Here is a 14,427-nt window from a genome sequence, read left to right as displayed (position 1 = left end):
AATCCATTATTGCTAATAATAGAAACATTTTAACATCAATTTTTTATACATGCCATTGCAAGGATAATATAAAAAAATCAAAATTTATTTTATGCGGAAAAATTTGTCCTTACAATGCAACTCATTGAAAAACTTATGCTAATACATCTTTCTTAGCAATCTAATTCTAACTCTAAGTAGTAGCTCAAGAATCTAATCTTCGAGAAATGTGATCGAAATCCATTCCTTCATGGTTAGATTCTGCTCACTTCTTCCTTTAAGCTTCCTTTCTTTTCTTCGATCCTACAAAACATCAATTGTAATCTTATCACATTATGTATTAAGAATCTTGAATAGAAGCTTAAAAGAGTTAGTTAATGGATTTTACCTATATTAGAGCCATACGTTTCGACTCTCCCATCTCTTAGATCTCTTAGGTAAATGGGGTAGCTTCGTCTCCAATGCCCCTTCTCTTGGCAATAAAAGTAAATCGACTCTTTTGGAACAGCACATGGAGCTACTTCAGACATCTCCTTTCTCTTATGATCAAACTTTTCGATCATAGCATGTCTTTTGTTGCCATTGTCTATATCCATAGAGGTCTTGAAGGCAGATTCACCAATCAACTTTGTTTTTCTATTGCGCCAAATCATTGATGATTCAGCAACAATAAGCATATAGGTGAGATCTATAAGGGTCACGTCGCGGTTCATCATATAGCACTCTCTTACGAACTGACTATATGAGTTAGGAAGTGACTGAAAACCCAATCAACAACCATTTCCTCACAAACGACGGATTCCAACGTTCTTAACCTATCAATGTGTGGCTTCATCCCTAGGACGTGTGCACACACCGGCTTTCCTTCGTTATGTTTACTTGCCAAAAGGGCATGAGTGATCTTGAACTTTTCAAGCCTTTGAACTTGTGGGTTAGGGAGAATAATTGGAGGAGGAGGAGGGACTGAAGCATGATTTCTTGTTCCTTGATCGAATCGTGGAATATCATCTTCATGTGGAATGCTTGTTACACGGGATTTGAGAAGACCATAGTTGTCAAACTTTGACATCTACAAAACGGGAGAAAACAAATTCAAGTTAGTTGATAGATTGAGTCCTTAGCAAATCACCCAAATGAGATACTAAGGCTAGGACCCAACACAATATTCTACAACTCGGGAGAGGGATGCCGTAACCCTAATTGCAGAATATTTGAAGGTAAGTGAATGACGATTCACTAATTTCCACCACGAAAAACGAAAAAGAATTTAAGTTTTAAATCTATGAAAACTCCTAGATCCTTTGAGATTCATTGTACTTTCAATGGCATGTTTAAATCTCGATATGCCCCTCTTATTTGTGACTGGGATGCTGAGGATCACAAAGCGGGTGTGAATAACCATGCAAACTTACATGGTGCCCTCACATGTTACAATCACCTATTCGATGTGCCGGTAAACCACACACGCTCCACCGAACTATGACAAACATTGAGTCACCCTTTGCTACCTTTGCTTAGAACCATTTAGTGTGCCGGTAAACCACACACGCTCCACTAACGTCTTCGCAAGGGCACAAAGTGTAATTTCATGGAATTGCATCAATTCACTTTTGCCTAAGTAACTAAGATTGGGAATTTTATGAAAACACTTAGTTACTTTTATACTTCATTATACTTATAATCGAAGGTTTCGTCCTATCCTACCCGTTTGGCTAACGACCCTCCACTAGTCAAGAGTGCGGTGGGCAAGAGTGGATACCCATTCAATCGCCATTTTATAGGCAATTTCCTTAAACACCCCTTATAGACCAGCTTCGTGAATGAGGCCTACTAACGGTAAGACTGACTTTTACTCATACATATATAATGTTAGACTTTTAATGTTATATATAGTATAGGGTGTATTTTACACTTTTAAAATATTAGGTGGTCTAATTTAACAATTATACTTTTAATTCAATTAAATTGTAACCTAAACTTTCATGGATTTATTAAACCTCTTTTAATTATACACCTTAATTAATTAATAAAACCATAAGCATGTGATTTGAACTTTTTCAAGACAATACTAGAGTTTCAGAATTTAACATTCCTAATTAAACTTTTAATCAACTTTTAAATTCCAAAACTTGAGGGCAAGTTTTGAAACATTTCAAAACATTAGGGTTTAGAATTTAAATATACATAAAAATTAAACTATTTAATCAAAATTTAAATTCCAAAACTTGAGGGCAAGTTTTGAAACCTTTTTCAAAACATAAGGGTTTCAACTATTTAAATTTCAAAACTTTTGGGTTCAAATTTAAACTATAAAACCTAAAGGGCAAAATATGAAACTTTTCATAACAACAATGATCAAATAAAAAATAATTTAAATTAACATTTAATCACATAATTTATCCATATTTGATTTGTTTAATGATTTCTTGCAAAACAATTTATCAATTTACTCAAAATAATTAATCAATTATCTTATAAGGAAACAATTATCTTATTAATTGATAAATATCTTCAATTAGATCAAAATTATAGTCAAATATATCATATAATCGAATTAAGATTGATCTAACATGATAAGGTAACTATCCCAATGCAAAAACAGCAACAAATCCCGAGATAACCTCCATCTGACGAGTTGACTCGTCGAGTCAAGCCTGGACTCGTCGAGTCACCTTGGACTCGGCGAGTTCAGCTATGGACTCGGCGAGTCCAGCCTCCAGAAACCCAAAAAACGAATTTTCCAGTTATACAATGCATCAATACAATTGAAACCAAGCTAGGCTCTGATACCACTGATGGGTTTTGGTCATAAGACATCCTATGTGCTCATACAAACCCTAATGCTTGGATCTAGGTTTCTCTATTGTACATGCTTTGAATCCAAGACTATAAACCCTAACTCTAGCATATGGAAATCGATATTAACATATAATTAGGTTTAAGATGTTACCTTGATTGTTATGTAGCAATAACAATCCCAATTCCTCCTTGAATTGACTTTGGAAGGCTTAGAGTCACAAGTGTCACTCCTCTAATGGTTCACAAACACCATAAGCAAGAGGATGAAGAGGAGAGTGGATAGAGGCTGCCCAAAACGTGTTCTAACCCTAGAAAAGAAGTTCCCCACGTTTTTTAGCCTTAAGGGTTCTATTTATAGTGAGGCTATTAGGGTTATCTAACAAGGAAACCCTAATTTGGTTGCTTAAGCCCTAAGCAACCCCTAGACTCCTTTAATCAAGCCCTTGGACGATTTCCTTATGGGCTTCCCATAAGAATTCGTCCACCTCTTGATTTAAGACAATCCATGGCCCAAATTGCAATTATCTTATAATTACAATTCCAGTCCCTTAAGTTTAATTAATCTCTTTTAGTCACAAAACTAATTACCAATTAATTATTGACTAATATTAATTAAACAATATGATTTCTCCTTTAATATATCATTCCCATATTATATTAATAAATCATATTTAATCCGTTCTCTCCATAATTCATCCTATCAAGTTGCTTTGGTGAAGGCAACCCAAAAGGACCATGCACCATCGGCTCAAGTACATACCAAAATAGTTATGGACTTAGACACTAATCCAACAAACTGTTCCTCGGTAAAGGTCCCCATGGCCTTCGGTTATAAGATCTCCACTGATCCCTCTGGCGAATCTGTGGATCATAAGGCTTATGGAGGTATCATTGGCTCTCTAATGTATATCACCGTAAGCCGACTAGACATTGTCTTTGCAACTGGTGTATGTGCAAGGTATCACGATGACCCAAAAGTGTCACATGTGATCGCAGCCAAACAAATTCTCTGGTACCTGAAAGGAAGCAAATCTCTAGGTCTGTGGTACCCCGCAAGCAATGATTTCAGTCTTCAAGCATTTACTGATGCGGATCATGCCGGATGCAAACTTGATCGAAAAATTACCTCAGGTGGATGCCAATTTTTTGGGAGGAAGATTCGTCAGCTGGTCCTCAAGAAAACAAAATTGTGTTTCATTGTCTACCGCAGAAGTCGAATATGTGGCCACAGCCAGCTATTGTTCTCAAGTTCTATGGATGAAGACACACATGTTAGACTACGGATACAGAATGTTGCGGATACCAATCTACTGCGAATCTGAAAGTGCCATAGCGATTTCTCATAATCCTGTTCAGCACTCCAAGACGAAACATATTCAACTACGGTATCACTTCATCAAAGACCACATTCTGAAAGGTAACATTGAACTCATCTTTGTCCCCACTCATGAAGAGATTGCTGATGTATTTACAAAAGCACTTGACTCTACCAAACTCAACTCATTCTTGAAAATGTTAGAAATGATGAATCCGAACCCTCAATTCTTCTTGAATTGATAGGTACCGCAGACCATCATTGGTCACCATTGCGGTCCTAACTGAAAGTTATTTATAATAGATGGTTTGGTATATCCTGTGTACCGCAATCTATTTACCGCAACCATATACTATATTTATCTTTCACTGGTCGTTCTTGTTTGTTATTACTAACTTATCGTACAAGTGCTCTTCTCAGTTTCTTCCACTGTAGTCATCCGCAATGGTAAAGGATCCATCCGCAATGATGTGTCCATCCGCAGTCACATTAATTGATTTTCAGACTGTTCATTCTTTTGAAAAACAAAAAAAAACATGGTGTGTAATTTAATGCTCCTTCATTAAATAAAACATTAAATAAAAACATTCCTTTGAGAAATTGTCTCAGTCTTTTTTCTCTAAACCTCATGTCAGACCTATTTTAGGTATGATGACAAAAATAAAGATTTTCCAAATCAAATCCTTTTAATATGTCCTTTCCTATTACCCTAAAACATCACATCCGTTACAACTTCCTCTTTATCCAATGGATTAATGTCTCCCCACCACATGTTCACCAGACGTGGTATCAAATCTGACACTTCATTAAATGCAAACCCTTTTTGGTAAATCCCAATTTCAGATTTAATCCCTCTCTTATCACTTAGGTCAAAAAAGTTTCCCGCTCTCTTAAGCCACTATAAAACCCCTTTCTTCTCCACAAAGAAAAGTTTACGCTCTCTAAACCCTCAACCTTTTCCTGCATTCTTCAAAGCTTTCTCAAACTCACAATAATGGTGAAATCCGGTGTATCGAAGAAACAATCCAAGGCTTCTAGATCAGTGAACCCCACTGGTACAGACTCTCCCACAATTTCTTCAAGCAATTTCAGAGCCATCTTTGAAGAACACCCTACTTACAATGCTCCCACAAAATTCTAGATCAAATTCCTGAAGAATCACCCTCTGTTTGGTCCATTCGATGCTTTCACAGATGTTGTTCCAATTTCAACCCTCTTCAAATGTGCCTTCTCAGTCTATCGCCCACTCGATAACCCCCAAGAAGTTCATCTAAACCTAATCAATGATTCTTTGGTCATTCTATCCAAAGAAAAGTTTCTCACGGCCATTAACCTCCTTGTTTATCCCTCCATCAAGATTTTCACCCCATCAATGGCGGACATTACTTCGGCACTCTACCAGATGGGTTATCAGAAAAAGAACAAAGGAATCGGCGAATTCAAGAAGAACCAATTGCCTGCGGTCTGGCAATTCGTGTGCCACTTCGTCATCCGCAGTCTATCTGGAAGAACTGGAGGCACGGATAACATGGGACTCAAGCTGTTGGAACTGGTGTGGATCATCTTCACAGGACACGATGTGAACTACGGACAGATCCTTTAGGATGATTTTCTTCAATACATTCCCAAAGAGAGCCTAAGGGAGAATCCAACCGAACTCACCTTGGCAAGGTTCTGGTCCCTCTGCATTTTAGACCCTCATGCGGACACAAGGATCGACATGGGCAGTGACATCAACTTCTTTGTTACAAAGGATCTCAAAAGGTACAATCCTTCTTCCGATCAATCAATTTTTGGACCAATCCGCAGACTTCCTGCCCATATTCTTTCTACCCTAGGTCTTGAGAATGCTGATGTCTCAGACCACATTGAGGCTACGGAAGGTATTGACCCATACCTTCCTACCCCACCTCTTCCAAATCCATCCGCAATCGTTAACCCTGAAGGCACCGTAGTCCCTTCCTCCACAACTCTCTCTAATATTTCTCATACCCAAAGACGTAAGCATAAAGTTTCTACACTTCATGGCCCCCGCAACACCAAGAAATCAGGAACTCCTAAAAAGGATGCTTTCAAACCATCCAATCCTTCCAAGAAAAGGAAAACACCACCAGTAATCACTATTGTGGAGCCAAGCCAACATGACTCCAGCAGTGATTCAGAAGAGGATAACCAACCCATTTCAATCCTCAAGAAATGCAAAACTGATCCCTCTAGCCATATGCGTGACTGGAATGATACCTCAGCCTCTTTACAGGCTCTGGTAGTCCTTGGGATGCCCGCACATCCATTTGAAACTACCATCTTCTATCTCTCAGACTCAGAAAGTGAGTCTGATTCATAGCAACGAGGAGACTCCCCCTAGTTCAATCCCAAGGGGATAATACTGGTTCTCGACCTAAAGTCTCCAGGGCTTCCCGACTGCATATCTTTTCTCCTGAGGAGTTGAACGACATCCTTTTGAATGTGACCCATACATTGCAAACACATTCCCAACCACAGGGCACTTCTTCCGCCCATGCCAAAACTGAGTCGAGGCCAAACTTGAACACGGGTCAAGGATACCAAGGAAGCTTAGGAAATCCTACTCTGCTTACATTGGTAACAGGTGGTTTAGGCACGGTGAGCACAAATGTGCAATGATCCGTGAACCCGAGGGACACCTCGGTGCGATTTCAAGGAATTGACGATGGTGACTCAACTGATTCATGGAGTAAGTATCAACCCTCCAATGAAGCTGAAGCAAAGAAATATGCTGCTTTTCGTAGGGCATTCCAAGCACGCAAGGATCAACAAATCAAGCAACAACAGCTGAAGGAACAAGAAATCCAAGCAATGGCTAAGTATTGGTCAGATGCAATTAATAATGGCAATACCGTAGCCACCATACTAAAAGTTCAAGACCGGATGACTGAAATGGTCGAAACCTTCCACAAGACTCAGGAAGCAACTGCTGACTAACATGCTTCCAAAGTTCCTCCCACTCCCACTGCTGAAGGATCACAAGATGAAGGACCCGAAATCGAAGTGAGCTCTGCTCCGACCTTCGGATTTGATGATGCTGAACTGCAAGAGGTAAACAAACCCTCTCCTTCTGATAATGATCTCATGATATTCGATGAAGAAGAAGAATCCAGTGGCTCTCATCATTAAACTTCTAAGCCCAAAGAGAAGAAGAAAAAGAAGAAGAATGTTGTTACCAGGAAAGAATTTCTAAGTCTTCAAGCCAAGGTTGATCAAATCCTTGTTGCGGTCAAGCCAACTCAACCGCAACCAGAAGATATCCCTGGATCGTAGTCACTGATCAAGCGGATTGAATGCCTGGAAACATGTGAGAGATTGGCTGCGGAGCGTATCTCACTCAAGGTTGAAATGGGGATCCGGACCCTTGACAATAATTGTCAAGCCGGCCACAAAGAATTCATGGCTGCTGTGGAACGCCTCATCTCTGAGGTAACCGCAATCAAGAAAGATCTTCAAGCAGCCGTTGCGAATAAAGCCTCCCACTTTGAAAAGCTGATTGATGAGACTCACACTGCCTATGAGTCCTCAATCTCAGTCCTTCAACCCCACAATCCCCAACAATCAACAGCTAGCCGAAGCCCTCAAAGCCCAATTCCAAGAAGTTTTTGCCAGAGTTGATAGCCTTCGTCAATGGCTTGAGGAGGCTCCGGGTCTGAACTCCTCAAGAGGGGGAAGTGATGAAGAAGTCCATCACTCCAACCACTCCATCTCACAACATCAAACTCCCCCTATCACTACAGAAAAAATTCCTACACCACAACCTTCACTGTAACCATCTCATCACACTCCACCTCATAACTCTCCACCGCAACAGGAAAACACTCCTGAGAAACTAGAGACTCCCGCTCACTTTAAAAATCTTGTGGAACACATGTCTTCTCCGAGCTCCAATGATTCTCCTACCACCACCCAAAGGAAAAAAGACTGGAAGGCAGCCAAACTTGCTAAAGAAGTATGGAGACTATGTGGTTTTGATACCATCATGGATGAGTCCTTGATAAATTCTTGGATCAATCCTCACTGCAGACTGCTTGATGATGATTACACTCCTCACCTCACATATGCAGAAACCCCTTCGGATGGCTACTAGGATGTTCCAATCTCTCCGAATGCCAGATACTTCACAGTATTTGAGCATTTCGACCGCAACCTTCCAGACTCCAAAAGACTGCCAATGGAATTTGAGATACTTAGTCAATTTTATGCTAAGCATGCCTCTCCCATTGAGAATATATGGTCTAATGATAGACCATCCGCAGTCAAGAACTACAAAATCAGAATATTCATGAAGGTTGATTTCATCCAATACACTCTGACTAGAAGGGAACACGATTATGTCCGCATCCTGGCTGATTTTCCCAGTATGATCCCAGAAGAAGTCTTTCTCATTGCAAAGGTGTTTCAACACAAGTAGGAAAAGAACCTAAAGATGAAGATTGCACTTGAAAGGGCTAATACTTTCTTGAAGGAAATAGTCTGTGATTTTGCCAAAATTGATGCAGACATCTACCCCACCAATGCCAAGAAATTTGATCTGCCACCATTTGACCCCGCACCAATGCCTTCCAAAGGCTATGAAGAAAGATCCCTAGGTGCAACCAAATACCCTGAACTTGGAGTCATCTTCAAAAGGAAGACAGATAATGTCAAATACTTCATTCCTATGACTACCATGCATCGCCTCACCAGGAAGCAACTTGATATATGTCGAAACGCAGTTGAAAAATCAAAGCACACTACTGCAGAAGTCAAGTTCGAGATCTTAAGAAGAATCAACTGGTTGGATAACATCAGGAAGTTTTGGTGGATCCTGATCAAGTTTATTAAACTTGATACTTGATCAAAAGTTAAAGAGGTCACTTAGGGGGAAATTGTTGAATCATAAAAGGTGACCCTCTTGAACTTCAGCTACCGCAACCGACATGCCACCGTAGTCAAGTGTTTTCATCAGCAACCGCAACTGCAGTCTCTATCTACTACAGTCCTTTTTACTAGATTACTTTACTTATTTTTTATTGTAATACTCTCTATTGTCCAGTATGCCTTGCATGGCTACTCTTAGAGACGTAATCTAGTGTACTTCATGAGTCTCTATAAATAGAGCTCATTCTCTTGTATCAAAAGAACATAACGCGTCTAATTCTGAATACACATCTCTGAAGTTATCTTTTCTATCTCTCTTACTCACTCTTCTTAATTTCATAATTGATTACAATCTCTCTTTGGAGCAAGTCTTTTATGACATAATCACTAAGTTTGATCTCACTTATTAACTTGGCTTGAATGCATTCCTCGTTATGAATCAGCTTAAGTGTATACTTGATATAACAATTGTTGTCATTTCCATTTCTTTACTTTTCCGCAACTAACTCTCTAACATCTAACTCTAAATATTATTATTGAGCTTCTAGATCCTTCGAGATTAACTATTCCAAAATATACTTGTTCTAACATTTGTTCAAGTGTGTCTCAAAGTTTTTCTCTCAACAGCAAGCACAGCAGGAGTGGAAGTAGGAATGAAGGTTGTTTTAAACCTTTTGTCCACATGAGACTTGATACGCGTCTCTTCAGCAATCAACTCATGAACAACAGAATCCACTAAGGGAAGGGGAGAGCGATGAAGAATCGTTCCTCGTAGGCCATCAAAATTAGAACGCAAGGCTATAAAGAACTGGACCAAACATTGTTCTTCCCTCATAGCAATTTAAGGCTCAAAATCTTTTAACTGTTTAGATTCAGTGAGAGCCAATTGATCTTACAAATCAGACATATCAACATAGAAATCTTGAATGCTCTGGTCATTTTGTTGAAGAGCACGGATTATATTCTAACTGGTATTGTTTAGCAAATTTGGTCTGAGTATATAGTCTCTCCAAGTGATTCCAAACTTCCTTTGTTGTGTCATATTTAGCCAACTGCATACCAATAGATTGATTAACAAAATTATTAATCCAAGTAATGACCTTGGAGTTATCAGTCTCCCAAGCATCAACCAATAAATCGTAATTCTCAGCTTCAGGTACTAAGGGTTTGGCTTTAGTCCCAATGATATAGCTCCATATATTCTTCCCATTAAGGAAGTTCTTCATAACGTAACTCCAATACGTATAATTCTTTCCATGCAAACGAGTACTGATTGTCTGAAAGGAATCATCCTTTCTAGTAATGTTGACAATGAATAAATAACCACAATAACAATATAGCAATTTGAGAATGAGAGGAGTAACAAACCAGCAAAAGCAATCAATCGGACAACAAGAAATCGAACACGAACAACGAATCAACAAAAACAACAAACAAATACTATCAAGCAGACGAAATTCACCAACGAAGAAACATCAACAGTTTGAGAAAAACTTCCTTCGAAACTGCTACAGTAACCCTAGAGAATTTCGATCTGCACCACCAATGACTGCTACAAAAGCTTCTAACAATGTATCAAACCTCCACTCTGATACCATGATAACATTGCCATATGATTATGATAAAGAAAAATTACAAGGGTTCTCAATGAAAAGCATAAAGACTACAAAGAATAAAGGATATAATTACTAGCTAGACAAAACCCTAATGGGCTAAAGGCTAAAGGGCCCATAAAGTGGGTTAATAATATATACGCTAACAGTTTGGTCATAGATTTCATAAACAAAGTTAGTTGGATATCTTTTCTCTAAAACATAATTCTGGTTATTACTTTGTAATTTCTTTTCTAAAACTTGCTAGTTATAATATGAAAATTTTGGCTATTTAGAGAAATATGTGAAACCTTTTGCTGTATTTTGACAAATTATCAAGAAAATTGGCAAAATCACAAACTAATTAAAGGCATACAAAACTATATTGGTATAAATTTTTATACATGAAGTGAAACTAACCAAAGCTTGAACTAGAAATGGTGGAGCAAGTTAGTTTACCCGTTGAAGCACCCTTTTGTCGGTACCTCAACCTAAGGAAGGTATAGTTGGAGGTACTGCCCTTAGCCAGCTCCAAACATGCTTCAACATTGTTCACCCTAAAGAGGGTAATGGAACCGGGTATATATAAAGGAAAAAAACGATCATTGTAACGTCCCAAAATTCAAGGCCAAAAAATTCATTTTTAATTAGGTTATTAAATAAAACCAAAGTGTGAATAATCAAAATATAATATTATGAAACCATATCAGAGTGTAATCCCAAGGATCTTATGTGCGGAAATCATAGTGTGATGCGCTGCGATCAAGTCGACTCCTTTCCTTTGAAAACAAGCACCTGAAACCAAAACTGTAAACTGTAAGCACGAAGCTTAGTGAGCTCCCACATCATATCACATACCACATAATACCATCGGTATCTTTCAACCGGTAACTGCCATCGGTATCTTTCAACCAGTATCCGGGGACTATTTCACCCCTACCACTATAACCAAATAATATAGCATAAACATATTGATCACATACTAACATCATAAACATGCTAATTACATACTAACATATCATAAACAGACAGATAAGCGTAGCATGGGTTCTGTATACCCCTTCGGTATCTTTCAACCGGTAACTGCCATCGATATCTTTCAACCGGTATTTGTCATCGGTATCTTTCAACCGGTATCCGCCATCGGTATCTTTCAACCGGTAGTCGGGGATTATTTCACCCCTACCACTATCATATAATAACATCATATAATCATACTGTCAGACATTACAGGGGTACTGACCTACCATTCGATCCTAACGACCGAGTCAGGGAAGAACTATTCCCTGCTACTACCATTAACACACATATCATATCACATAAGCATATTACATGAGCATATCTTATAAGCATATCACATAAGCATATCTCATGAGCATATCACATAAACATATCTTATAAGCATATCACATAAGCATATCAAGATAATTATCACAAGATAATTATCTACCAACTACCCCTGTTGGTGGGTCGGCATTGTGGCCTTAGACCCACCCCTACTAGAAGGTAACTCACCTCACACTACTGAAGTCCCGTAGACATAACCCCACATTGCTGAAGTCCCGCGGACCTCACCCCAAGTGCTGGATGATAGATTCCCGAACTGTCAACACCAAAATAAAACCCAATTAATAATTGGGTCCCAACACATAATCATAGATACTCACTTGGATAATTACTACATTACCCCAGGGTTGGCTTTATGCAAGCCCAAGGCCCATTCTAAGGCCCAAAAGTCCAACTATGGCTCAAAGCCCAACATATAGCCCAATTTTCCAAATTGGGCCTAGGCCTATACATGGTGTTACTCTACGGCCCAACATCATATAATCATTAAGGTCCAAACTATGGCCCGATTTTCCAAATTGGGCCCAAACCCCTTACATGGGCCTTAACCCAAAGCCCATTAATTATTCTATTCCATTTGCTTGATCTTGGAGGGCCCATTTAATAACCCAATCATCAGGCCCAATAATAAACCCAAGCGAAATTAGGATTTCACATAAAATGACGATTAGGGTTAAGTGTTCCTACTTAACCCATTAAGGACTTAATCCGTTAAGTCCAATGTTGACTTAGGTTGATTGCAAATGATTATTAATTAATATTCTAAGTTCATTAATTAATCCCGATGCGATCCCGATAGATCCCAAATTAGGGTTTCATGGCATTAAAGTTTTCCAAACCCTAATTAGGGTTTCCAACCCATCTTAGCCTAATAGGCCCATTAGCTAAGTCCTTGGATCCATTAGCGTCCATTAAGCCCATTAGACACATGTTTGGGCTTTTATGTCCTTTAAGCCTCATTGGGCCCATTAGGGTTTCAAGGCCCATTAGGGTTTTAGTTCATTGACCAAACATCCCCAAACTAGCAATCCCAACACAACTAAGCACACCGTCACCCGACACGGCGGCCGGTGGCGGCAAGAGGCGGTAGCCACCACCTTAAGGTGGTGGTCTTACAATTTCTTTCTCATTATTTTTCTTTCCGGTTACATTTTACAATGAAAATCTCTAAAATAATACACACACAACTAGGATAAACACACACACACACAACCACCTGTGGTGGTTGGCAGTAGCGAGTGGCAACAGCCACCACCCTATGATGGTGGTGATGCCTTTTCGAGCATTCCAGCCAACACCCATACGCATCATCACGCCTTAAGCTTGGAGAGGGAAGCCAACCACCCATTTGGTGGTGTATGGAGGCGACAATGGTGATTTCACGTCGGCAGCCACCACCTCGTGGTGGTGGCGTTGATTCCCTTAGGTTCCCAGTCAAGCAACACTTCAACCCACACGATTTCACGCAGGAATTGCATCCAAACACTACCACCCTCACGGTGGCACTTGGCAGTTGGAGGGAAATCGATGAAACAGTCCCTAGATGGCGGCGGTAGACGTCCGTTAGTTGCAATCGGAGGATGATGGGGAAGAACAGTGGGCTAGAACAACAATGCTAAGAGCGACAGCATCTGACGATATTCCAATCATTCACAGCCCACACTTCTCCATTTACAGCTCGAAGTCCGATCTCGTGGTTCCTTGTCGCTCATGTTGTCGCCAGTAGCAGATGGCGTCCTGGTCAGATCGAAAATACGAGTGGAAGGGAGGTGGCGACTACCGGGAGTGAAGATGGAGAGAGTGACGGCTGGAGGAAGGATCCCAAGGTGGTGGCGCCGGTGAAGGAGGCATAAGGGGGGGGGGGGGAGAAGCGGCAATTGTAGATCCATGAGTAGGGTTAGGGTTTAGATTGAGTTATATATCCCGTAACTTTGAAACTTCACCCCATAATGGCAAGTCTGGTCCCTCTCTATACAATTCTTTTCAACTATGATAAAAAATTTACCATTTGAACCCTGCCTCCTGAATCCTTTTACAATTGAAGTCCGAATTTTACCTTTTCAACCCAATCCATGGAAATCCGTTACAAATTAAGTCCCATAAACTATCAAACAGCCCCTAATATCTTAATTATGACATAATCAGCCCTTCCACCTCATTTCCTTTTAAATTAAACTCAAATAATTACCACGGAGCCCCTGTCTTCATAAATATTTACAACTGAGTCCAGAATTCACACTTTTAAACCTCCAACTTCTAAAATTATGACAATTAGCACTTCGAGACCATCCTTTAATACATAATTATTTATTTTAGGGCTACGATTCGTTCATTAATTTATTCATTTATCTAATAAATACACGGGGTGTTACAATCATAAATAATCATATCAAGTGATAATTTTTAATATTTTATCATTAGTTTATGGCATAAATAGAAAATTTTCACACTGAACCTATTTTCCCTAAATCAAATACAGATAAATCAAATGAAAATTTTGGGCTACTA

This window comes from Lactuca sativa, chromosome 3 (genome assembly GCF_002870075.4).
Source record: "Lactuca sativa cultivar Salinas chromosome 3, Lsat_Salinas_v11, whole genome shotgun sequence".
In the NCBI taxonomy this organism is placed as follows: domain Eukaryota; kingdom Viridiplantae; phylum Streptophyta; class Magnoliopsida; order Asterales; family Asteraceae; genus Lactuca; species Lactuca sativa.
This window is presented reverse-complemented; position numbering follows the sequence as displayed.